The sequence below is a fragment of the Balaenoptera ricei genome, chromosome 11 (assembly GCF_028023285.1).
Source record: "Balaenoptera ricei isolate mBalRic1 chromosome 11, mBalRic1.hap2, whole genome shotgun sequence".
Taxonomy (NCBI): Eukaryota; Metazoa; Chordata; class Mammalia; order Artiodactyla; family Balaenopteridae; genus Balaenoptera; species Balaenoptera ricei.
In genome coordinates, this window is record NC_082649.1 from 5,292,355 (window position 1) to 5,318,483 (window position 26,129).

The 26,129-nt window shown below is 47.4% G+C and overlaps 1 long non-coding RNA gene across 2 annotated transcripts; it reads right to left on the reverse strand.

The window, feature by feature from the left end:
• Positions 1-500: 500 nt before the first annotated feature.
• Positions 501-24,544, reverse strand: LOC132375386 (uncharacterized). 2 transcript variants are annotated; one of them, XR_009505993.1, is made up of 3 exons: positions 24,523-24,544; positions 4,791-4,843; positions 501-955 (listed from the first exon to the last, which is right to left on the reverse strand). It is a non-coding gene; the product is annotated as an uncharacterized LOC132375386 (long non-coding RNA). The 2 variants fall into 2 exon arrangements; XR_009505994.1 differs by lacking the exon at positions 24,523-24,544 and adding an exon at positions 24,290-24,368.
• Positions 24,545-26,129: the final 1,585 nt, after the last annotated feature.

Consider the following 26,129-nt stretch of genomic DNA (forward strand, 5'->3'; position numbering starts at 1 on the left):
TGATTGGACAAAAAGTTGACAGCATCCAATCTTTGTGAGAAGGTGGAGAAATGGTCGCTCTCAGACATTGCTGGTGACGGTGTGATTTGCTCTATATTTTGCAAATTAAACCGTTTCGGTACAAATTAGCAATCCCACTTCATCTTTTCTATAGAAGTAAAAGCTTTAGTACTCATTTACATGGGATTTCAGTTGCAGTATTATTTATAATAGTAAAAAACTAGACACAATTGGAAAGTCTATCCATAGGACTGAATAAATTATAGCAAAGTTTTGTGTATAATATTATGCAACTCAAATGATTTAGGCCTCGATATATTGATCTGGGAAGATAGCCATGCTACATTGTTAAGTGAAAAACAGATTGCAGAATAATGGGTATAGTATGACTCCACTTCTTTAATATAAAACAATATGACATATGATTTGCATTTCTGTACAATAGGAAATCAAAAAAATCACATCCAATTCTGCGAAGATGGAGGAGAAACTGGAAGAAAGGAGGGGAGAGGATTAAATGGGTTTTTTTATGCCGTTCTTTATTGTTTAAAATTGTTTCAATCAACATGTGGTACTTTTATAATAAAAAAAAAAAACATAAAAGGCCAAGAGACTTGTGTACCAGGTAGAAAAAGGTCTGCCTGTTTTTTTATATCCACGATGAAAGAAGCAGCGCCAGGCAGAGGAAAGATCCAGCCCCAGCTGCCCGGGTGGGGAGGGGAAATGAAGGCCTATGGGCCGCTTCCAAGCTTCCGATTTAGAGGCCGTCCAAGCTTGCCATCCTGCAAAGTATCACAGGCAGTGTCCTGTGGCGTCCCATAGCCAGGCCACCAGTCCTAATACACCAAGGCAGAGACCTGTGACCAGCACCCGAGATCCTGTTCTTCATCCAGGGTCACTGTCTTCACTCACAAGGTCACACTGTGGTCCCCATGCCTTTGGCCTCCAGGTCTACCTTCACCGGGAGAAAAGAAAAATTAAATCTTCAGCTCTTATAAACGACTCCAATAAACTCAAACTCGTGTTATGAAATTCCTTTTAAGAAATAAATAATTGAAATGTTGACACTTGGTGACATTTGCTTACTCAAATCTGCGTGTTGGTGAATGGCCTTGACTTCCGTTTCTGAGGAATCGCAGGTTAACCTGCTACAAACGTGGCTCCTCGTAAACTAAGAAGGGAGGTCAGAACTCACAACTGCGCTGGCTTTTTTAAAAACTTCTTTTGGGGGGGTGTTGCAATTTACCTCATCCATGTGATTATTCATTTGTTAAAGGGAAATTTGAGACTCACGCAAAGAGAGGAACCTTTTATGGAGACTTCCATCTGGGGAACAGATTTATGAGGCTTTTTGGGACCCAGAATAACTTTACTGTAATGAAGCACAAGGCAGGGCCACCCCTCCCCCCGCCCCGCCCCACCCCGCCCCCCAAACTGAGCGCGTGGGGCTCGGAAAACCAAACGCAGAAAGATACCAGGATGGAAGGGTTCAGGGGGCATTAAGGTTGAGACCTGAATAAAGCCAACCTTTTTAGAGAGAGTTAAATAGAACTGAGCTATTCTTTAAGCGCTGATCTTTTTCTTTTTTTTTTTTTTTTTTTAATGACCTCAACCATGCGGCTGCTCTGGGCTTTAGAAGCTCAATTTGAAATCCAGGGAAGGAAGTGACAGAGCGATGTGGCAGGGCAGCTGCCAGTCTCAAGCGAACGTGTGCAGGATGTCACAAAGGCACGGGAGCGCCAGGAGCCCAGCATCGTGCCCGAGTGGGTCATTCCCCTGCAAATCACACGTTGGCGAGTAAACAGAAACTCAACCGCTTGACGTGAGCTGAAATGGAATTAAAAGTGGGCGATTTCATAGCAAATGGAAGCAAAGTAGGAAGCAAAGTAGCTTTGCCACAAGCAAAGTAGGAAGCAAAGTAGCTTTGCCACAAGTTTATTGTCAGAGACATCTTTCCAATCATTTTTTTGTTTGGCTTCACAATGCAATATTGAAAAGGGGACCCCAAAGTGCTCTGCTGGGAGACTAGAAAGCATACGAACCCTCAGTGCTAAAGATGACACAGCACAGGAAAACAAGCAGACAAAACTGAAGGCAGGGGCTCGAACAGAAACAACAGGAGCCTAGGAATTCCCTGGTGGTCCAGTGGTTAGGACTCCTCGTTCTCACTGCCGAGGGCCTGGGTTCAATCCCTGGTTGGGGAACTAGAATCCCAGAGGCCGCATGGTGCATCCAAAAAACAAAACAAACAAACAAAAAAAGAAAAAGAAATGACAGGAGCCTGATCCATAAGCTGGAAGTGATGATAGCCGAACTATTCACAGTAGCCAGAAAGCAGAAACAACCTGAGTGTCCATCCATTGATGAATCAATAGACCAAATGGGATGTATTCATACAGTGGAATATGATTCAGCCTGAAAAAAGGAAGGAACTTCTGACACACACTACACCATGGATGAACCTTAAGGACATTATGCTCAGTGAAATAAGCCATCACAAAAGGACAAACACTACCTTATTCCACCGATATGAGGTCCCTAGAGGTAATCAAATCCATAGAGACAGAAAGGAGAAGGGTGGTTGCCAGGGGCTGGGAGGATAGAGGAATGGGGAGTTAGTGTTTAATGGGGACAGAGGTTCAGTTTGGGAAGACGAAAAAGTTTTGGAGATGGATGGTAGTGATGATTGCACAACAAAGTGAATGTACTTAGTACCACTGAACTGTATACTTAAAAAAGGTTAAAATGGTAAATTTTATGTTATATATATTTTAGCAGAATAGAAAATTAAGCAAGCAAGGCTACGTTTTTCATCAATTCAACAAGCACTCTTTGTACATCTATTCCACGCTAAGGACGTGTGCAAACAAAGCCACACATTGAGAATACAGGATTAATAATCCAATTCAGGTTTGGCTCACGTACTGCCAAACGTCTCACTGAAATTGAAAGTAAGTCCACTCAATTCTTTAAATATTTCCACCCCAAAGTTCAGACTCCTAAAAATTACATGTTCCCAAAATCTGACTTGCTTCTGTGCCAGTTTAATTTCCCAACACTCCTCCTGTTTGCTTGTGGCCAGAAATATGTTTGCAAACTATCGATTCAAATGTTTTCAGGGTAGCGAGCTCACTCTGTATCAGATATAACCTTGACCCCAAGCTCCTTCCAAAGACCCCGAACTATGGCTCCTTTGAAGCTCCCACTTCAGTCTGAGGGACTGGCCTGGTGAAGACAGCCTTCCTTTGGGTGGGAGACAGGGAACGTAAAGACTCCTCGAGGGTGACGCACTAGGCAACAGTAAGTTAAAAATAAATCCAGTTCTCTTTAAGTTTCAGTTCATTAAACAGTATATGGCAGTGGGTGCTGGTGGGGAAATCTAGACAGGCGTGCATTTCAATCCTGACTCTGCCGTGAAATTCATTATGTGATCTTGGGCAACAGCAAGTTTCTGAACCTTGTACTCTCAGACTGCCAGTGGGGGAAGTAATTGTAATTTCAGAGGGCAGAGTTCTCAACAGGAGGGGCCTGGAGAGGAGAGAGAGTCCTGCTGCGGGTGGAAGGACAGATCACAGTTGATACCGTGACCAGTAATTAAAACACACTCTATATTCAAAGAGGGTCATTATAATCACAGCTTTGGGAGGATTTAATAAGGACAGATGCTGAAGGCATCTGGAAGAATACCTAATAAGTAGCCAATATTATTAATATCAGCTCCCTTCAGGCCTCTAAACAAAATGCTTTTGCAAAAGTCCCTTCTGGTCAGGGTCTACAATTCTTTTCTGCATCCCTTCAAATCTTCCCTTCAAAACGACATACAAGGTACATAAAATATGGGGCTTAGCCTTCATCACGCAGGTTTTCACTCGTAGGTGGTATTTCTTGAGCATCTTCTGTGTGCAGGGGACCTGGGTCTGGCTGAGGCGGCGGAAACCACACCAGGAACAGACGACTTGCTTCACAGGAGGTGGGTGGCCCCAGGCGTGCAGATGCAGCCCAGGCCGTGGAAGTCTGCTTACTCGCTAAGGGCAGAAATGACCACAGATCTCGGGGCAGGAAGGCCTTGGGAGCTTGTTCACTGACTCTCTTGTAGCCATAACTCATATTTCCTTTGCAGTCTTGCGTGGCTCACAAGCAAACCAGAGTGGCAAAGTTAGCCCAGGTCACTAGGGCAGACCCTAAACATCGTTCTTGCCTCCTTTTAAATCCAGAACTCAGCTCAGGCCCTAAGGAGAGGCAACTTAGCATAATGGCAACAAGCACAATCATAAACGTTAGCAAGACGTGGATTTAAATATTGGCTGTGTCACTTGACACTGGGGTGACCTCAGTTAAGAGCTTAACCTCTCTGGGGCTCCATTTCCTCATCTATAAAATAGAAAGGAAAAAAATATTTACAGTTCGTGAAGATTAACTAGGTCAGAGCACGTAACACAAGGCTTAGCACATAGTAACTGCTCAATAAATAATCATGAATTAGATCACACAGGAGCAAGACCCAAGACCCAACATTCATTAGCTTTTGCTATGTGATAGGTACTGTACTAAAAGTCTTACATACAGAACTACTATCTCAAGTTTCACCATAATTTTATCAGGTAAATATTATCTTTTCATAGATGAAAAAAACAAGGCTCGGAAAAATAAAACACCCTGAGTAAGACCACAGAGCCAGGATTCAAAGCTCACCTATAGTACTCAAAACCTCTCTTGCATCTCACCTCCCCGGAGGTGTGGTGATTAACCCTCACCAACCAAATGAGTGTGTCATGATAATGCCCACTCACCTCCCTCGAAAAGTATGAGGGTCCACTGGTGCCACGGATCTGGAAGACACAATCTGTGTGAAGAGATAGACAACGCAAAGTGAAGCCATTATGAAAAGGCATGGATCCTGCTTAGAGAACCATAGTCTAACAGGAAAAACAGGCAGGACACACAGAACTAACCCAGTGCAGGATAATCAGAGCAGGGCCAATGCAGGACAAAAGGACTTTGTTTTTCTTTTTCCTTTCCTTTTCTTTTCTCTGGGGGTGGATTAGGTGTTTATAGCCCAGACAGAGGGCCACATCGGTCATCACCCTCAAAGGGACTTTAAAAGAATACACTTGCTCTGACTTTATTTTTTTTAATGTACTGTTTCTTTTTTTAAAATATTTATATATTTATTATTTATTGATTATATTTATTTTGGCTGCACCGAGTCTTAGTTGCGGCACACGGGATCTTCGTTGCAGCATGCAGGATCTTTAGTTGCAGCATGCAGACTCTTAGTTGCAGCATGTGGGATCTAATTCCCCAACCAGAGATCGAACCTGGGCCCCCTGCACTGGGAGCACGGAGTCTTACCCGCTGGACCACTAGGGAGGTCCCACATTTGCTCTGACTTTAGTTCACTTTGGCTCGAGAAGCTTTATGAGAAATAGCTATAACATACACATATACCCTATTCACTTTGTATTTGCTTCAAATTATGTTTCATTCAGACAATTGTGCGTCCTGAATGAGTTGCCATTTACCTGTGGCACAGCAGGGAAGCCAACAGGACTGGCTTTGAAGGCCCCTCCTGCTCCTGGAAGGAGGAGATGGGGCGGCCCTTTGAACGGCAGACCTGGCAAAGACAGAACCCGGGGCCTCGAAGCCAAATGGCATCAGAGTGAGGAGGGTCCCCAAAGCCCATGGGTCCAACCCCTACCTCCACCCCAAGCCAATGCTTGCAGCCCCTGAGCAGGAGAGGGTCAGCGACCCTTTAGCCCCTGTGGAACGTTCTCAGGGGACTCACCACCCACTGCCTGCCGCCCCCTCCTAAGACCACTATCCTGTGCCTCTGTCCGTGACACCTAGTTTAACCCCTTGGGTAGGAATCTGCTTAGAAATATGTTCACAATATTACTCAGCCATCCAAAAGAATGAAATAATGCCATTTGCAGCAACATGGATGGACCTAGAGATTGTCATACTAAGCTAAGTCAAAAAGAGAAGACAAATACCATATGATATCACTTATATGTGGAATCTAAAATATGATACAAATCAACATATCTACGAACCAAAAAGAGACTCACAGACATAGAGAACAGACTTGTGGTTGCCAATGGGGAGGGCGTTGGGGGAGGGATGGAGTGGGAGTTTGGGATTAGCAGGTGTAAACTATTATATATAGAATGGATAAACAACAAGGTCCTAGTGTGTAGCACGGGGAACTATATTCAATATCCTGTAATAAACCATAATGGGAAAGAATGTGAAAAAGAATGCATATATATATATATATATATATATATATATATGTATGTATAACTGAATCACTTTGCTGTACAGAATTAACACAACCTTGTAAATCAACTATACTTCAATAAAATTTTTAAAAAATAAAAAATAAATGAAATTTTAAAAATATGTTGGGAATTCCCTGGAGATCCAGTGGTTAGAACTCAGTGCTTTCACTGCTGGGGGTCCAGGTGCGAACCCTGGTCAGGGAGCTAAGATCCTGCAAGCCTCATGGTTTGGCCAAAAAAAAAGGGAAAAAAATGTTCACAGATTAGGTGCTTTTGCTAGCACTTAGGAGTTTACAAATGAGAACAGAATTCTCTTCATTTGAGAACAGGTCCCGACAGCGTGTGTTACGTGTAAAGTCTCCCCTTTTCCACGTAGACATGGTGTTTTCGTGGTTTCCTGCATGTGGGCCCATCTGCGCTTGTCCACTGTGGCCTTGGTCAGTCCATCACTGACCCTAGCCGTCCTATTCCCACTGCTGTGCTCGTGAGCCCAGTCCGGCCTTAGTGTCCAGAACCAGGACCGACCCCAGGCAGGAGGGGTTTATGGACTGTTAACCCAGCCCTCTGATACTTATCATCATCTTCCTTGACCTCATCCAACTCTGTCCACTATTTCACCCACCTGTGGTCTCGGGGGTTTCTCCAGACACCACACCCCTGCCCAATATTTCAGTTCGAGAAAATGAAATCTTCTCTCATTCCCCTTGTCTGGAAATCCTGGAATTTCTGGAAATCTGCCTAGTGTCCCAGTTCTTCTCAAATTCCCCTAGAACAGGCTCTGCTTTGCTTTTGCAAGGTATGGGGCGTGCTGCTCTGAGGGCCTGCCCCGCCCACGGGCAGCTCCGGCACCTGCTCTGCGTCATCTCGCCCTGCCACCTTGGCCTCGGCTTACCGGACCAGGTGTCAGGCCTTACCCCAAAGTAGCCACCTAGAGACCAGCCTGAGAAGGCACTGTGACCCCATCCCCAGGCCCATCCCCAAACTAGGTCTTTATTGTTTAGGATCTCTGAATATAACACACATCGAGAGGATAAACAGGGAGTAGATGGTAACAGGAAATAGAGAGCCTGCAGAAAGCAGGAGTCACGAGACAGCAGAGAGAAGAGAGTTTGAAGCAGCAGGAGAGCAGCGGGGAGAGAGCGGAAGTACCACAATGGGGGGAAGTCACCATTTCTGAGCGGAGAACAGCTGGTCGCTAGGGTAACACTCAACCTTGAACAACCTTCCCGTTCCCCAAGAGGCCTACGGAAGCATCTCCCACCTCCCCCAAAACCCCGTCTCTGGGTGTCCCTCCACCAAACCCCCATCACCTGCAGCAACCGGCCTCAGTCTCCACTCTCCATCACCTGAAATAACCAAACTAACTCAGCAAGCATCCCTCCCAGGGACCGGGGTCCATCCCTGAGCCACGACTGGGCCTCGCTTCCCGCTGTGTCCACTGAGTCACGCCCAGGCCTGTGCTCAGAATACAGCAGCCTGTGGCCCTCACCAGCTCCCAGGACCACCACAGGCCCCAGAGCAGGAAGACCTGAGTTCTTGCTGTCTTAGCCTCTTCCGGCAAGTGACAGAAACTTCCCTGTGGTTATTTCCTCATCCATGAGCTGAGAGTGACCATACCTGCTCCACACACTGGCAGGGGTGCCAGGAGCATCCAGTGAGGTGATGGGAGGGCATGTTGGTTGGAAGACCAGCCACACCTGCCAGAGGAGGTAGCATCACCTGGGTGATGAATGACCATCCCGCCGTCAGCGCCCCTGGTCCGCCCCCCAGCCCCACCTTCTGTGGCTCCCATCCTGCCCCTCAGACCCACAAGGCGTGCCATCTGCGGCTGTTCCCTTTGACGGTAACTCCTGCTCCATCAGGGCAAACGCCCAAACCTTGTTTCTCAATGCCTCCCTCCTTTTCTTCACCTTTGCAGAAGCCGAACTCTCCTCTGAGAAGTCTGATTTCCCCCGGGTCACCACCATTACTCGGAGAGCCAGGAGTTTCCTCCACGCCCAATGGATGCCACAGGAGGGCATGAGGACGTGGCATGAAACTTGGCCAATGTATACCACGTTGAGTGGTATAAATCCAGCAAACCGTCAACTCTGCCCTCTTTTAAACTTTCCCAGCCTGGACTTCATCACTAAAAGGCACTTGGTTCAACAGCCCACTCTGGCTCTGACTGACCTCATTGTCCTTCGGGCATCTGTGGCCAGCGGTTCTCAGAGTGGAGTCCCCAGACCAGCAGCAGCAGCATTTGGGGACTTGTTACAGACGCACATTCTCAGGCCCTCCCAGGCCTCCTGAGTCAGAAACTCCCCGGCTGGGGCCCAGCTCTGTGTTTAACAAGCCCTCCAGGTGATTCTGATACAGGTTCAAGTTTAATGACACCTGTCCTAGGTTATAAGCCTTCTCATCACCCACGAGTGCACGAGTGCACCCATGTGCTTTCTTGGTCTCCATTCAGGGCACGGATGCAGACATCCCCTTAATGGAACGGAAGATTCTGATCCACTGCTGACTCATAAAGGCCAACAAGTTTGCTCTGACCCCTGCTCAGCCTCTCTCCACTGTCCGATTCCCATAACAGCAGCTCCATTTTGGGGGGTGCCGCACCGTGCAGCTTGCGGGATCTTAGTCCCTGACCAGGGATCGAACCCATGCCCTCGACAGCGAAAGTGCAGAATCCTAACCACTGGGCCGCCAGGGAAGTCCCTTGATTCCCACAACAGCATCTCCAGAGGTTCTTCTTTCTCCCTAAGCTCCCATCCCTACTCACTCTCCCTTTCAATAACAATGTCCTCTCGTGTCCTGGTGAAGGCTGCTGGGGTGCAGAACAAGGGGCTCCCCACCTGTAGTCGGAAGACCTCAGCTCCCCACTTCCTGTGTGTGATCTGAGGAGATGGGTTAAATGGGCAGCGGATGTAAGGCATCTGCTCACCAGACATTGCTGCCCGGGGCCACCCTCCGCTCCTCTTCCTGCCCTTCTCTGATCTCCTTTCCTCACCTGTATAATCAGGATGGTAAGACCTATGTCTTATAGGCCATAGCGTAAGTCATACGCAAAACAAGAGGGTCAACGCAAAACCCTCTGTCAACTTCAAGCCTTGCTAACCAAAGTGGGGTCCAGCAGCAGTGGTACCCCATGGGAGTGTGTGGGAAATGCAGAGTCTCAGGACCCACCCAGCCCTACCGAATCAGAATCTGCAGTTCAGCAAGACCCCCAGGGGATTCGTCTGTACTTAGAGACTGAGAAGTGTGATTGAAAGAACTAGGAAAATATATGATAAACATATTCCTATCCTCAAGTCCCCATCAGCTTTCTTCTCCTCCCCGCCTCCAGGAGAAGGACCACCCCCTTTCCAAAGTCTAAAGCAGTCATTCCTAACCAGCTGGCACCTTAGAATCATCTGGGCCAAACCCCAGGCCAATTACATTAAACTCTTTTGGAAAAGAGCCCAAATCAGTGTATTTTAAATTCCCCAGGTGACTCTAATGGGGGCCCAGGGGAGGCACACCCTACCCGCCAACCACACTGAGGCTCCGTAACGTGGATTCTATCATCTCACGGGGAAATTTGCTGTCACACCATGAGCCTTATCTCTCTCTCCAGAGCTGTGCCTCGTGCCTCTCTGCTCACTCCCTGCCCTCACTTTATCCACTGAGCCCCCCTTCACGTCCCCACCCCCTAGCTTGCTTTTCCCTTGGGATCCTATCATTGTGCCCTGTGGCTCTCCCTTGACCAGAGTCCAGTAAATATTCACGGACGTGGATTTTTAGATTTGCACACGCACAACGCCGTCTTCTGGATGCGAAATCTCCCCTTGATCTTGTCCTCCTTCCAACCATCACCCTGCCCTGCTTTCCTCCCGAGCCAATCACGAACCAGTGGTCCCCACCGCCAGCCTCTGCATCCTCAGCAGGGGGACACCTGCCCACACTAAGCCAGATAACCTCTCCCACCACCTCTGCGGCCGTCACCACAGCCTTCAGACTCTCGGCTCAAGCTGGAGGACTCTGGAAAATGTGGTTTGTTGTTACGGGTTCATTGCTAGTGGGTAAACAAGGGAGGATTCTTCAAGGGACCTCCAGTTTCCATGAAACAATAGATCAAAGAGGAGCCCAAAGAAAGAAGAAAGGTTTGGTTGGGTCCCACCTGGGAAACGCCTGCCCTGGACTGAGGCTCTAAAGGGCTCTTTTTCCTTCTGCGGCAAATGAGCTGGAAGGGAGTTCCACCTGGACCCAAAGCAGAAGCCAGACAGGACCAGAAGAACACACATACCGGCAGACCTCGGCGATACCAGGGGCTGGGTTCCACACCACATAACAAAGCAAGGATCCCAACAAAGCAAGTCACACGAGTGTTTTCATTTCCCAGCGCATGTAAGTTATGTCTATGCTCTACTGTAGTCTATTAAGTGCCCAATAGCATTAGGTCTAGAAAAACAATGTACATACCTTAATTTAATATACTTTTGTGCTTTAAAAAAAAAAAAAAAAGCTAAGCAACATCTGACAACACAGGGTTGCCACAAACCTTCAATTTGTTTAAAACGCAACAGCTGTAAAGCGCGGTAAAACCCAGTATGCCTGTACTTCTTAAGGAAACACGGAGAAAAGTCCTATGGGCTACACCCTGTAGCTGAACAAAGGAACCGGAAACTTGTTGTTCTAGGAGTCATCAGGACACTGGTAAAGCTGTGTGACAATCGCCTCCCTGCCCTGTACACTCACACACACACACCTGTCGCCTGCAGGTGCTGCTGAGTTCTGGAAGCCAGTCTTGAAGATAAGCCATTGCTCACGACTTAACCTTCAGTCACTCACTCACCAAGTACGTGATCTATGCCTTCTCCGTGCGAGGCGAGAGGGACACACAAGGTCATTAGAGAAACACACAAAGTCATGACACAGCCCCTGACCCGAGGACTCCAAAGTCTAGAGGGGAAGAACAAAACATAAACAGATCACAAAGTGACGCCAGTGGTTTAAAAAAAAAGTAAGTAACCAGTGCTATGGGACACAGGGTAGAGACCCACCCCAGGGGGCCAGGAGATGAGATGAGGTTTATGGTCCTGAGGCCACCAGAGCTCCAAGGACGAAAGCAGGGACTCACAGGGACTCCCGCTGATCCCTTTCATCTTTTTTTTCCACTCCCCACACGTTAATTTACTGAAATGAGGAAATCAAACACCACTGTTTTTAAGGTTTTTTGTCAGAACTCTGAAATGGTTGCACTGTTCCCACTGGAGACTGTAAGAACATCTATTTCCACAAACCCTAAAACACCTCGGGGTACTCTCATGGAGACACCGAGAACGCCACGCTGATAGGTGAAAACGGGATCTGCTGGCTGTGTTGATCTCTTCCATTACTCGTATAATTAAACACATTTCCAAGTTCAATGGCAGGAATCCATCTTTAACTTGCTTCTTCCTTCTTCACCCCCTCCCCCAGCCATGTTGTTTTTCCTTTGATGGTGTCTCTTTGCTTTGTCCCTGTCTCTGCATCTCCGATGTCCCTAAGCCCACGTCACCACTCCCCTATTTCCCTGGCCTCACTTGTCTCCCTGGCCCCAGTCTTCCCCTCCTCCAGCCCACCCCCTGCATCACGTTTATCTTGCTGAAGCATCACTCTTATCAGATTACACCCCCCATAAGAAGCTCAGAGATTCCCAGTTGCACAACACTTGAGTCCTCTGCTCACTTTCCAGACTCTCCATGGGGCCCCTCCCTGCCCTCCTCATGTCCACCCACCCCTGGTCTCAGCCCGGCCCTCTTCCCACCCCTGCTGCCCCAGCCAACACCGTGCTTCTCGAAGGCATCACACTTCTGACCCCTCCATGAACCTTTTCCTGGTTGCTGGACAGGAAATCGACAACTTGTCTTTCTAAGTTGCAATGTAGTTCACCATCTGTGACTAAGAATCCAGTTTCCTATAGAAACACGTGACACGTTGATAGGCTGCCTCACCGAAACAGCCGAAACTCAAAACAGAGCTGAACCACAGTGCCGATGGTCCTGCCCCGAATTCAGGGCTCTGGGAGGTGTGTGGTACTTCTAGAAATGGCGCATCCCATCAGAGAGACCACAGCTCTGTAAAATCCCTCCTCTACCAGCACTGCTCTGTGACCTTGGGAAGGTTAGCTCACTCTCTGAGCTTTGGTTTCCTTGGTGTCACAAGTTGGGGTTTCCAGGATGTAGATGCTGAGATGGAGTTTGGTTTGCAGGGTATTTATTAAGAATGGACACCTGCAGAGAGGGAAATGGAGCAGTCAAGTTTGGGCAGAGAGAGATGCTGAACTTCAGCAAAGCCTCAGCCCGCCCCGTGGGGACATCGGGAGCATATGTGGTCCATCAGAGCCGTCCCTTGGTGGCCAGGCTTTTGTACTCCTGCTGGGATCCATTATCACTGTGGACGGCCCAGGGTACACATGACATTGAACTAGAAGCTGACGGCTGGAGGCTCTCTGCTGACTGCATTCCCCACTGCTGGAGCTACCAGCCTTTCCTTGGAGGACCTGGGCAGCACATCTTCGTGCCCACCGCACTTGGTTGTAGAAGGAGGATGATAATGATAGGCCCTACCTTATGTTGTTGTGACATTGAAATAAGCTCTGCATTCAGTACACAGCATACCTGGTACAGAGTGGGCCCTCAGTACACGTTTGCTGTGATTGCCATTGGCATCCTGGGTAGAGTAAGACTGGAGGAAGAGTTGCCCCCTTTCTTTAATTCATCTGGTGCATACGTATGGACCACACCACGTGTCAGGCACTGTTCTTTGACCGGAAGTGCTGGTCTGAGGATACGAGCGGTCCATCGGTGGCCAGGGCAGTGCTCATCAAGAAGAGAACATTTGAGCCAAGACTCAAAGGAGACGAGAAGCAAGTGATGCAGCCATGCAACAGCCCTGCGGAGGAAGAGCGCCTAGAATGTTCGAGGCCAAGGGCGAGGGCAGAAACAGAATGAGCAAGAGGAGAGCGGTAGGTGAGGTCAGAGAGGGAACGAGACCACTTCCCAGGTGGGGTTTTGTGCCAAAACAAATCACGCTCGGATGTGGTCAGATCTCACCGCCAACCGGAGGTTCAGAAATGTAGGTGACATAGCAAAATGATAAACAACACCCTCGGCGTTAGTCAGCAAAATGAAGACTGTGGGAAACTCCACAGGAAAAATGACCTGGTTTCTTCACAAACAAGCAAAAATTGAAAAATGGCAAGGGAAAAAAGGTAAAGGGGAACCTATAGATTAAAAAAGACAAGCATATCGGGACTTCTATGGCGGCCCAGTGGTTAAGACCACACGTTTCCACTGCAGTGGGTGCAGGTTTGATCGCTGGTCGGGGAGCTAAGATCCCGCATGCCCCACAGCGCAGCCAAAAAGAAAAAGACAAACATATCAACAGACCCCACAATATAAACCTGATTTGGATCCCGATTCAATCAAGCAAGCTGTCTTACCATCAGCAGCAGCAGCATCCCTATCTTATAATTGAGAAGACATAAGCGCTGAGTAGAAATTTACTGATAATAAGGAATTACTCAGGAATGGTTCAAGTGGCCACATGATTTAGGAAAGGGAGATGATCATCTGGAATCTGCTGTGAATTCAGGGCGGCCCCCAATCCCAGAGCTGCAGACAAGTATTCAGATAATAACTGTGTTTCACTTTCCCAAATTCCTGTCCAATATGAGCAGGGAAGAGTGGCCCCAGGCCATCCCGGTCAATACAGCCAACAGGCCCGGGAACATTCCTGCTTGCCCATCTCACCTCTCTTCCTTGTAATGCTGTATGAGGACCAAGAAAATTCATCCACCTCAAATTCCAGCCATGTGCAGGGCATGACACGTTGCCGTCAGTCCCTGCATTTTTCCCCCAGCTCTGAGGAAACTCTTCGTCATCCTGCTCACATCCTGAACTGGGAAGTCCCAGCTTTGGCCTCTAACTTGACTTGAAGGCTGACTCTTTTTCTTTCCTTAAAAGAAGATTCACACTCCGTCCATCTCCACTACAAGCCAAATGTACTGCATATCAGAAAGCGCACCCCTAGATCACATGCAGTATTTTCTTAAATGTCGTAGGAAGGCGGTTTCTGAATTAGATGATTTCTACTGACACTTTACCGTGGATTCTGGAAGGATTGGAAAACGAAAATGCACAGCCACTGGAAACTTCATATGTGGGCAGCGGGTCTATTAGCACCCCCTCCCCCTTTTTAAAAATGAGAATACCTTTTCATCATCAACATACAATGCCCCTTTCCCCCACAAAACCTACTCATTTCATCCACTTGAAATATCTAAGAAACTGTGCTTTAGCTTTATGCCTGGAAACAGGGATCTTGCGGGCCATTCCCATGTGACTAATAAAGCTTACACTCCCCGCCAACAGACAGATTTGCATGTGCTTTCTGTTAAATTAACGAAGATTTGCTTAGAAGACACGATACCCAGAAAAGAATAACCCATGATAGTCTTCATAAGCACTGTTTCATGAAGAGACGACAAACAGGAAAAAAAGATACTTGAACGAGAAACAATTTTCAGACTTGCCACTATCCAGCTATGACACATCTTTTGCCTCTTGAGATACTAATTTTCTCATCTGTAAAATAAGGCATTTGGACAACATAATCTCCACCATCCCTTTCTGCTCCAAAATGCTGTGATCTCTCTAACTGACTGCATTCTTTCTCACTCACCTTTCATCATTTATTTCCAGGGCAGTTAACAGGAACTGAGTGTATGTTGAAAACAAAATAATGTAATAAATGATTACAAAGCAATACATAGTAAAGATTAAACAAGTCAATTTGAAAAATACAAAGGATAGGGCTTCCCTGATGGCGCAGTGGTTAAGAATCCTCCAGCCAATGCAGGGAACACGGGTTTGATCCCTGGTCCAGGAAGATCCCACATGCCATGGAGGAACTAAGCCCTTGCACCATAACTACTGAGCCCACGTGCCACAACTACTGAACCCGCGCACCTAGAGCCCGTGCTCTGCAACAAGAGAAGCCACCGCAATGAGAAGCCTGCACACCACGACGAAGAGTAGCCCCCACTCGCCGCAACTAGAGAAAGCCCGCGCGCAGCAACAAAGACCCTGTATTTGTATGGAAATATGTATGGAAATATGTTAATATAAATGTTTCAGACATTACATGAAATTTCTAAAAATCTTATATTTGTACTTGTATGGAAATATGTATGGAAATATGTTAATATAAATGTTTCAGACATTACATGAAATTTCTAAAAATCTTATATGTTCTGGTATAATGTTATAAGTAATAATCCTATTTATTACTTTAAAATGTATATCTCAGAAATAACTAATTTTCTTGTCAACTGCATTATTATGAACTGTCATCAAATCTTTAACCGTGGTCATTTTTAAGTCTTTTGTCATTTACAGACAGTTCTGGGTGTACTCTGATGATTTTGCAAATATGTTCCTATAAAAGGGTTTCATCTTCAAGAAATACATGGAAAAGACTCTGACAAGTACAGGTTTCTGGTAACGGACTGTACTGCTGAACTGAATGAATAAGCATTTTCAGAACTCTAATGAAAAACTGATGAACTCATAAAAGTGCTAACAAAAGATCAAGATGAAAAAAAAAAATTAATTACATGGGACTGAGTGAACTGATGAGGATGAGTATAATTTTTGTGACTTTCTGTCTGAATTAAAAAAAAAAAAAAAAAATTCCAAAAAAAAAAAAAAAAAAAAACAAAGACCCAACGCAGCCAAAAATTAATTAATTAATTAATTAATTAATTTAAAAATAAATAAATAATACAAAGGATAAATATATGCATTTCAGAAAAGAAACACAAATAGCTGATAAATACATGAAAAGATGCTCAACCTCACTAGTAATCAGGAACAGTAAAATTGCAATGAGATGCCATTTTTCCTCCATCAAGCTGGTAAAAATATAAAAGATCGATAATAAGTGTTGGCAGGGAGGTGGAGAAATGGCAGTAGACCTGGATTTATAAATGCATACTTCTGATATTCACATACGTTACATCATTGTGTGTAACAAAAAAAAAACTGGATGCAAACCAAGTGTCTTTTACGGGGAAATGGCTAAATATAGTACAGCCATGCTCTGGAATACCATGCAGCCACTAGAAAGAAAGAGGCAGATTTATATAAATTGATAGTAAATTATATTCAGGATACATTGTCAAGGGAAAAAAGCAAGTGACCAAGCAGCATGTAGAATATGGTCCTGTTTCTATAAACCTCTTCTTTCTCCTGTCTCTCTCTCTATATATATGAGTTGTGTGTCTACGTATAAATATGTTTATATATGCACGTGTACATACATGTATGTGAGTACATGGCTAGATAAAGACCTGGCCACCTCGGAAGAGGGGAGTGGGCTGCAGGAGGCCTGCAGAGACAAGGTGGCCACACATGGTGGCATGGACCGAGCACGGGACATTCATACAGCAGACGTCATGGATTTGCATATTTATTGTTATACAATTTTCTGGCAGCCAGCAGGAGTGCCTTTTTCTTTCTTTCTTTTTCTTTTTTTTTTTTTTTTTTAAGAAATGTCTTTTATTGTCATCTACAGTACTTCTTTCCCCCTGAGAGACAACCCTACTGCCTCCTTTAACTTTTATTTATTTATTTATTTATTTATTTATTGCCACTTCGCACTGCTTGCAGGATCTTAGTTTCCCAACCAGGGACCGAACCTGGGCCCCGGCAGTGAAAGTGACTTGTCCTAACCACTGGACCATCAGGGAATTCCCAGGAATGCCTTTTTCTAAATTCACACAAGTATACCACCTAGGCTAGTAGCAGTCCTATGAGGGGGGACTTTCATCTTTTTTCTGTATACCTGTGCATTATTTTTACCACAAGTATGCATCACTCTTACAATTAAAATAATTGGAAAATCTGAACATTGACCTTGACTTCAACTGGCTAACAATCTAATAGAAAACTGAAAAAGAAAGGGACCAAAATCAGACTCTAGTCTTCTAGCCCGATCACTCTCAGATATCTTTTGCTTTCTGAAAATCCTCTCTTCTAATTCTGGCAAATCGTGTGATTTTTAAAATCACAAAAATCAAACAGCTCCATCTTGAAACATCACATATTCCCTCAGTTTTCCAAAATCTCCCAACATCTCCAGACACCCTTTTCATAATGCCTCAAACTCTGCCACTGCCCTCCCCACCCACTCTCCCCACTGAGGGGTCTCCCACCCACAGTCACCCATTTTCCTTGAAAGGACTCTGGTCCAGGGACACACAGGGTCAGGCACCAGCCAACCTGAATAAGTACTCTTCTTAAAGTTTCGGCGGTCCCACCTGAGGGCCCCCCATTCTAATGAGATGCTTTCATATTTCATTCATGAATTCTCCCTCAGCCCATTCCATTCATTGCCTTATTGATTCGACACAAATACTGACCACCACCTGCTCTGAGCCAGACCCTCAGCTGGCTGACTCACTCACATCCTCACCCTCAAATCTCCCACAAGGCAGTGATGCTGCAGTTCAGCCCTGGGGCTGCAGAAGCCCAGAGGAGTGACATCCTGTTTGGAAGATGCAGAGGGCTTCCAAGAGGAAAGGCCACTAGGACTGAATGCTGAAGGACAGAGGAAGGCAAGAGAGGGGACTCTTGGCAGGCGTGGTAAAGGTACACCACAGCCAGAGCAATAGAAGCTGGGGAAGAGAGCTGGAAACTGACGGCACGTGAGGGCGTCTGGAGAGGATGCGACAGGCCCTGGGGAGCCATCGAGCCACTGAAGGAGATTAAGAGGAAACAACACAATCAGCTCCGGTTTTTGGAAATATAGTCACGGTAGTGGTTTGAAGGCTGCCCTAGAGGAAGCAGAATTAACGTCGAGAAGTCCAGCTAGGAGGCTGGTGCTCTAGTCTGGACCCTTGGCCTTTCAATATTGGCTCAGACAGGAAATGATGCTCCAAGATGAGCCAACCTCATACACTCCGAAATAAACTGCATGACATTGAACTTGCAACGCTCTTCCATTTGAAGCCAAGTTTGGATTTTAAGAGAATACAGAAATGTACCAACTGTTACTTTCTACTTGAATTTTGTAACTTACATTTTTCCGTTTTAAATTAATTTCATTTTACTTTATGTTATTTAAGCCTAAATTCAAACTGAATGAAAACTATATCCAGGGCTTCCCTGGTGGTGCAGTGGTTGAGAATCTGCCTGCCAATGCAGGGGACACGGGTTCGAGCCCTGGTCTGGGAAGATCCCACATGCCGCGGAGCAACTGGGCCCGTGAGCCACAACTACCGAGCCTGCGCGTCTGGAGCCTGTGCTCCGCAACAAGAGAGGCCGCGATAGTGAGAGGCCCGCGCACCGCGATGAAGAGTGGCCCCCGCTTGCCACAACTAGAGAAAGCCCTCGCACAGAAACGAAGACCCAACACAGCCATAAAATTTTTTTAAAAATTAATTAATTAATTTAAAAAAAAAAAAAAAAACTATATCCAATAATGTGGATGTTCACTATTATTCCTGGAGTTTACCTTCAATGAAATCTTTCTGTCTCAGAAGACGTTGGAATATCACTCTGCTTTCTTTACTTTTTTTTTTAAGACCAGATTCTTTTTTATAATTTTTTTAAATTAATTAATTAATTTATTTATTTTTGGCTGCATTGGGTCTTTGTTGCTGTACGCAGGCTTTCTTTAGTTACAGTGAGCGAGGGGGGCTACTCTTCGTTGCCGTGCATGGGCTTCTCATTGCGGTGGCTTCTCTTGTGGTGGAGCACGGGCTCTAGGCGCGCAGGCTTCAGTAGTTGTGGAGTGCGGGCTCAGTGGGCTCAGTAGTTGTGGCTCGCGGGCTCTAGAGTGCAGGCACAGTAGTTGTCGTGCACGGGCTTAGTTGCTCCACGGCACGTGGGATCTTCCCGGACCAGGGCTCAAACCCGTGTCCCCTGCACTGGCAGGCGGGTTCTTAACCACTGCGCCACCAGGGAAGCCCTCTTTACATTTTAAGGTAACTAATCTGTAACTATACTTATATTTAACCTAGATTATACCTACCCTTGCTCTGCTGTTGCACAGGTAGTCACAGATGACTGGTGGCTATTGAGTACATGAAATACAGATGGTCAAAACTGCGAAGTGCTGTAACTGCGAAACACACACTGGGTCTCTAACATTTTGCATGAAAAAAGAATATAAATTATCTCATTAATAATTTTATACTTATTACATGTTAAGATGATAATGTTTTATATATACAGTTGGTTTAAAAAACTGTCATTAAAAAACAAAAAAACACACCATAGATAACTGATATATATATATATTTTTAAAGGCTCTGGTTTTTTTTTTTTTGTCTGTTTGTTTTGTTTTTTAATTTATTTATTTATTTTTTTTGGCTGCACTGGGTCTCTGTTGTTGCACCCGGGCTTTTCTCTAGTTGAGGCAAGCGGGGGCTACTCTTTGCTGCGGTGCACTGGCTTCTCATTGCGGTGGCCTCCCTTGTGGAGCTCCGGCTCTAGAGCGCAGGCTCAGTAGTTGTGGCACACGGACTTAGTTGCTCCGTGGCATGTAGGATCTTCCCAGACCAGGGCTCGAACCCATATCCCCTGCATTGGCAGGCGGATTCTTAACCACTGCGCCACCAGGGAAGCCCGATAACTGACATTGAATAAACTCTAATTTTCATCCATCGGGGGGAAAAGAAAGAGAATACAGAAATTTAACTCTGGTTCCAATTACACTTCCTTAAGACATCTACAGAAAACAGGAGTTGGCGTGAATATGTTTCCTCCGAAGATTGATCAAAGGCACTTAGCTTCCCTTTAGGAATCTGCAGTTTGGACATCAGGGTTTTTGGAAAAAAAAAAAAAAAAAAAGGTGAGTTTATTTTCTCAGCCACAAACTGTAATTTGCATTTGGCATCAGCCTCTTAGAATTAGTAATGTCCCTCTTTCTTGCACCAAGCACATAGCTCACACTTTTACATAGAAGTTCTTTTCTCCACCTTCCATACCATTCTTCAAAATGGTAGAGAGAAATGGGAAGGAAATCAGGCATGAAAAAAAGAGAAACCCCATGAAAAGGATCTCTCATGTCCGGAGTTGAGAGTTTCTTTCATGTCTGCTAAACAAACCTGGGAGCCAGCCTGAGAAATAGAACATCCTGAACAGCTAGAAAATCCTGCATGCGTCCCCTCCAGGTAACGCCAGTCTGATCCTCAGTATTTCTTAGGGTCAAAAAAGCCCAAATGGAAGGAAGAAAATCCAGGTCAGCTGTATCAGGAGGAAGCCTGGCCAGAAAACAAGTCCATCAGGACAGAGGGAGTTATTCAATCTTCAAGTTTGAACAAGACCCGAGTTCTTCAAAGGGGGCGCAGCCTGGTGCAGAGAGCGGCGGGGTGCGCCGGGGAATCTCAATCACTACAAGAAGGACCACTTCTGAAAGGAAAATAAGGGATTCAAAGAGTTGTTGAGACGGTACACATTTCTCACACAAAACACAAACTTTTACCTAAAACTCTGCTGCTTTTCCAAGTACATTGAGAATTAACTGGAAAAGTTGTGTTTGGCCCATTCTCTTTCTGTTGGGGATGTTTTAATAACCTAAAGTTTCTGAACATACTATTCTCTCTATAAATAAAAAAGAAGAAAGTCTATATAAAAGCAAGTAGAAAGTATTTGTATAGAAATAAACTAGATACAGATTCTGGGCTGAACAGTTAACCATTAAGTACACACACACACACACACACACACACACACACACACACAGCATATACAGTGACCATTGCCATACCAACTAAACGTCTTTAACAATCCACGTCCTGGACGTTTGAACTTTTCCTCCAGAAGCCCAGTGTCTTTGCAAACACCATCCCATTTCTATACACAGCATCCCCCGACTTTCACAGAGGCTGAGACTATCCCCATTTTGTAATGAGAAAGAAGTCAGGTGCCTAAAGGCTAACTGACTTGCCCCAAGTCACAGAGTCATCAGCCAGGACCTACATGCCAGGCAGGCAGACAGCAGAGCTCACAGGAAACCAGCTATGCCTCGCCAGGCACTAAAATTATATTTCAGTATTTCAACAACCATTTTGGACACGATCTTTCCCCCAAAACCACACTGTAACAGAGCTGTCACTTGTGTCCCAAGAAGGCTCTTCGATGGTGCAGAGTTCAACAGACCTCTTCCTTCATCCAAACTGGTTTGCCCAGCCCTCCCTACTCAACAGGTGAGAGGAGATGAAATCTGGGAACCAGGACCTGCAAACAGAGCCAACTCAAAACAGAGTCGTCACCACCACTGCAAGTTTCCCCAACCTGGGTATTTGACTAATTCCCATTCAGGACATAAGTCAGAGCCTTTACGCTTAGGGTAAATAGCAACCAGCCATTTAGGACAACCAGCCCTAAGACACTTTCTCAATGTGCCCTAACGCTGACCACTCCCTATAATGCCCTTCAGGGTCGAGTCTCAGTTCTTGACCCCAACTGTCCTGAACTGATGCCAGTCAGGGGATGTGCCTCCTACCTCTGGGCCTACGCAGACGCACACTCCTGCTCTCCACCCCACTCACCCACATGCTATCTGCCACTTCTTCCAGGAAGCCTTCCTGATCTCCCTAGGCCATATGTTTCCATAGTACCCTGTCCCACTCCTAGCATAGAATTTCAGGCAGCACCCCACAGGGTAACAACCTGTCCATCTGTCCTCATCCCCGACCTACACCATAAACTCCATGAGAGCAAGGGCTCGTCTGACGTTGCCTTTTACACCCCAGCAAACAGCAGAGTGCCTAGTTGTGAATAAATAACTGAATGAAGGTTTGCAGTCGACGAGCATGCATGGCTTACCATTAGGGCAGGCATGCTGCTAGACCCTGAGGATAGAAAGGTGAAGTTCTATCTTCTGCCCTCAGGTCAATTCTGATCTATTAATCCATGATGCTTTCTATCTTTATTTTACAAAAACACAACTACACAATGGGTGACTGGTAGGAAGGGGCCCAGGGAGCCCTAGAGCTGGTTACAACCAGAACAAAGATCTCCTTCCCACTGGTATCAGTGATGTTCCTGAAATGTTGAGACTCAGATCTGCTTTCAATTGCTGCTTCGTGAGAACTAACAAATAGATGAAAATATTCTAGGCCACAAGGTAGCATCATGCCTTGAGGCCAGCCGGATGGCCAACTCCCCAGAACAATGAGATTCCAAATGTTCATCTGAACAGGGACAAAAGTAGAGGGAGGGCTTCCCTGGTGGCGCAGTGGTTGAGAGTCTGCTCTGCCAATGCAGGGGACACGGGTTCGAGCCCTGGTCTGGGAAGATCCCACATGCCGCGGAGCGGCTGGGCCCGTGAGCCACAATTGCTGAGCCTGCGCGTCTGGAGCCTGTGCTCCACAACAAGAGAGGCCGCGACAGTGAGAGGCCCGCGCACTGCGATGAAGAGTGGCCCCCGCTTGCCGCAACTAGAGAAAGCCCTCGCACAGAAACAAAGACCCAACACAGCCATAAATAAATAAATTAATTAATTAATTTTTTAAAAAAAAGTAAAGGGAGATATGAGAGAGACTCTGTTTTCCTTTCCTTGCGGCTGTCCATTCCAAAAAGAACTGCAAATAACATACAGCCTCCACCCCTACCCCCTACCCCCTCTACCCACCCACCCCACCCCCAGCCAACTGAAAGGGAACAATCCTGACATCCTTGACCCTTCCTGAGCTGTTTCTAAACTAGCCCCCGCTCCACCGCTTTAAACGGAGACTCTAGTCAGTGGTTCTCAAAGTGTGGTCCAGGGACCAGCAGCATCACCGTCACCTGAGAACTTGTTAGAAAGGCAAATTATCCGGCCCCTCCCTGGACACACTGAGCCAGAAACACTGGGGTAGGGCCGGGCCACCTGTGTTTTAACGGGCGCTCCACGTGAGCCTGATACATGCTCAAATTTGAGAACCACTGCCTAGTTCTCTATCTTCAGGGCGCTGACCGCTTGCAGAGTTCTCTTGTTTATTTACTTGCACGCCTAATTTATTTATTGTCCTCTCTCACTGGAATGAACACTGCATGACAACTGGGAACTTGCCGGTCTTGCTCAGGGCTCTGCATCTTCTGTGGTTTAGAACAGGCTGTCACATCCTGGTGCTCGGCAAATATTTGTCGAGCAAACAAACAAATCTTCCTCTTTTTGCTTGTTTTCCCCCAATTTCCCCGGAGCTGGCCATGAACAGTCCCGAAAGGAGTTAAGCCACCCTCGTGAGTCATCTGGCCAAGCCTGGTTATCTGTCGGTGGGTGATAAGCCTCCAAGGACAGGAGCTGTGACACGACACGGCCGCACTTCATCAACCCTTTCGCCCAAATCCCCAGGACTGCAGTACTGGCTCACAACTGTCAGAATTCACTTTTCCAAACGTCAGAGGCCTGATGATTTCCCATAATCTAGACATCTCAGGCCCACCAGTGTGTGCGGGATCGCTTAGGAAAGCCCCTCCACAGGAGAATCAACCCTGTGCGGCGCTCCCACCTCTGTTTACACAGCCACCCTCCCCTCTCACGCCACCCTCCCCTCTCACCGCCACCCTCCCCTCTCACCGCCACCCTCCCCTCTCACGCCACCCTCCCCTCTCACACCACCCCGGGAAGGGAAACCAGCCACCCGTTACCGTGCTGAAAACCCCATCTACAAGTTTCATGGCAGAACTGTTGAGAAGTTCCCCTATCAGGTCAAAGTGGCAGGAAAGCCACATCTTGGGGGAAGAGGCAAGGGAAACAGTCATTCATAAAAAGAAAGATAATAGCTGCTACCTACCCTGTGCTGTACTATTATACATACTGTGAAGTTGGTTTTCCTCATCGGAGGCTCAGAAAAGAGCCCTCCCAAGGCCATCAACCATGGACCTTGACCTCTAACCCAGCTCTGACCCCAAAACCCTTCTTAACCTCTGAAAAATCACAAACACACTGTGACCCTCGGGTCCCTCCCTAACATGGGCCAAGCCAGAGGCAGCGTTTCACTTAAATACCTGGGCAGCAGGGAAAGAGAAAACGAATTTCAGGAGGGATAAGCTGGACCGTTTGAAGGGCCCTGGTTAAGGGCACTCCGGGCTTCCGGGTTCTTCCCACCCGCCCACCCTGGGGTGCCACGCCCCCTCCCTGGGTTTGCCTTGGGCCTGCCTGGACGGTTAATATTAACCCCAGGGGATGAGCACCCTTGTGGGTTCGCCGGGCCTCCAAGGGCGGGCGGACGCTGACTCACTGCCTCTGTGGCAACCACGTGTCTCCACAGCTCCCGGCGGGCCGGCGGGCTCCTGCGCTGAGCCGAGGGGGCCCCTTCACCGGGGCGAGGAAGGGGAAACGCGGCTGGTTTTGTGTCTCCATCAGAGGGCGAAGGGAACAAGAAGGAAGTTCCCAGAAGCTTAGCCCAAAGCATCCCTTGATCGGCTCCCCGCGGCCGGCCCCCTCTGCCTTCTGCATCTCCAAAGGTTTATCCACTTTCCCCCAATCGTGCCAGCTCCCACGCGAGGGAGGGTGGGGCTGTGGAAGGACGATTTGTAAAAAGCTCGCTGGCACAAACAAGAAAGGGTTAAAGGCCCCTTAGCCCCTCCGCGTGGCTCCTGCGGGTTCCAGAAGCCAAGATCCAGTCTCCTCTTCTCTGCCCTGCCCCCATCCTCAGTCCAGGTCCTCCCTGCCCCGAAGACAGGAGCCCAAGGCTGGCTTCACCCCAAGCGCCTCAGCAAATCTCTGAGCCAGGATGGAGAAGCTGGGCATGGGGCACCTTTCTTTCTGTCCGCATGTGCCTCCCACCAAAAATCGAATTAAGTAAAAGGAAAAAGCTACGTGCACTTGAGGTTATGGAGACTGACAGCTTTATAAACTTGGCACACACATGGAAATAACAGGAGAGCGCGTAGGACCTACAGATTTTAAATTACAGTATTCTGAATGGAAGCGCTCACGCCCAGAGGAAGTTTGCCCTCCTGCTTCTCCAGATGCCTTTAAACCCCAAAATATCATGGCCGGGTTGAGACAGCTTTGGGGACGCTGGGAAGAATACACCCACCCTCTCCGCTCTGATGCCTCCACCCCAAGGAGGTTTGAAACCTCAGTACATTCCAAGAAAGCCACTCTCCCCCCAGCTGGGCAGTTGGTAGTGCGGAGTGGCATGTGGCAGAGGTAAGGGGAGGGAGGAGGGCCCGGCACGCAGATAGAGCTAACCCAGCCCCGGCGCAGCCCTGAAACAGAGGCCTGGGCTCGGGAGGCTGGAAGTCCCGCTCTTTCTGTCGCGCTGAAACACGCCTGGGTGCTGCATGCTTGTGGGTGCAGGCTTCTCCCGCCTTCTGAGCAGAGGGGGCCCTTCATGGGGCAAAGAAGGGGAAACACGGCTGGTTTTGTGTCTCCATCACAGGGCGAAGGGAGCAAGAAGCAAAATCAGCCAGGGCCCAGCACCCGGGTAAAAACTGAAGAGCGCAGACTCAGGACACGTGGACAGATTGGAAGGGGAGGTAAAAGGTGTGACCAGCCTGGGCCACGCTGCAGCTCCCTCCGGCGCCCGGGAAAGCCTTGAGGACAGAAGCCTCGCTCCCTCTGGACCACATTCGCCTCTCCAGGGGGCCCCCGCTTCCCGCTGCGTCTCACGCAGCCCGCGGGGGGCTGACACCCCTCCCCAGGCTGCAGGTCGGAGCACGGGGCTGACGCCAGTTCCACAGTCGGGTGAGCTGCACGGGGACCTGGGTCCTGTCCCTCCTGCCGTGACCCCAGTTGCAACAGTGGGTTAAAGTTCAGAAGCAGCCCGGTGAACACATCCACGGTGATAAGCCGCACCTTTGCTGGCAGATAAGCCCAGCAGGAGAGAAAACACTGGAC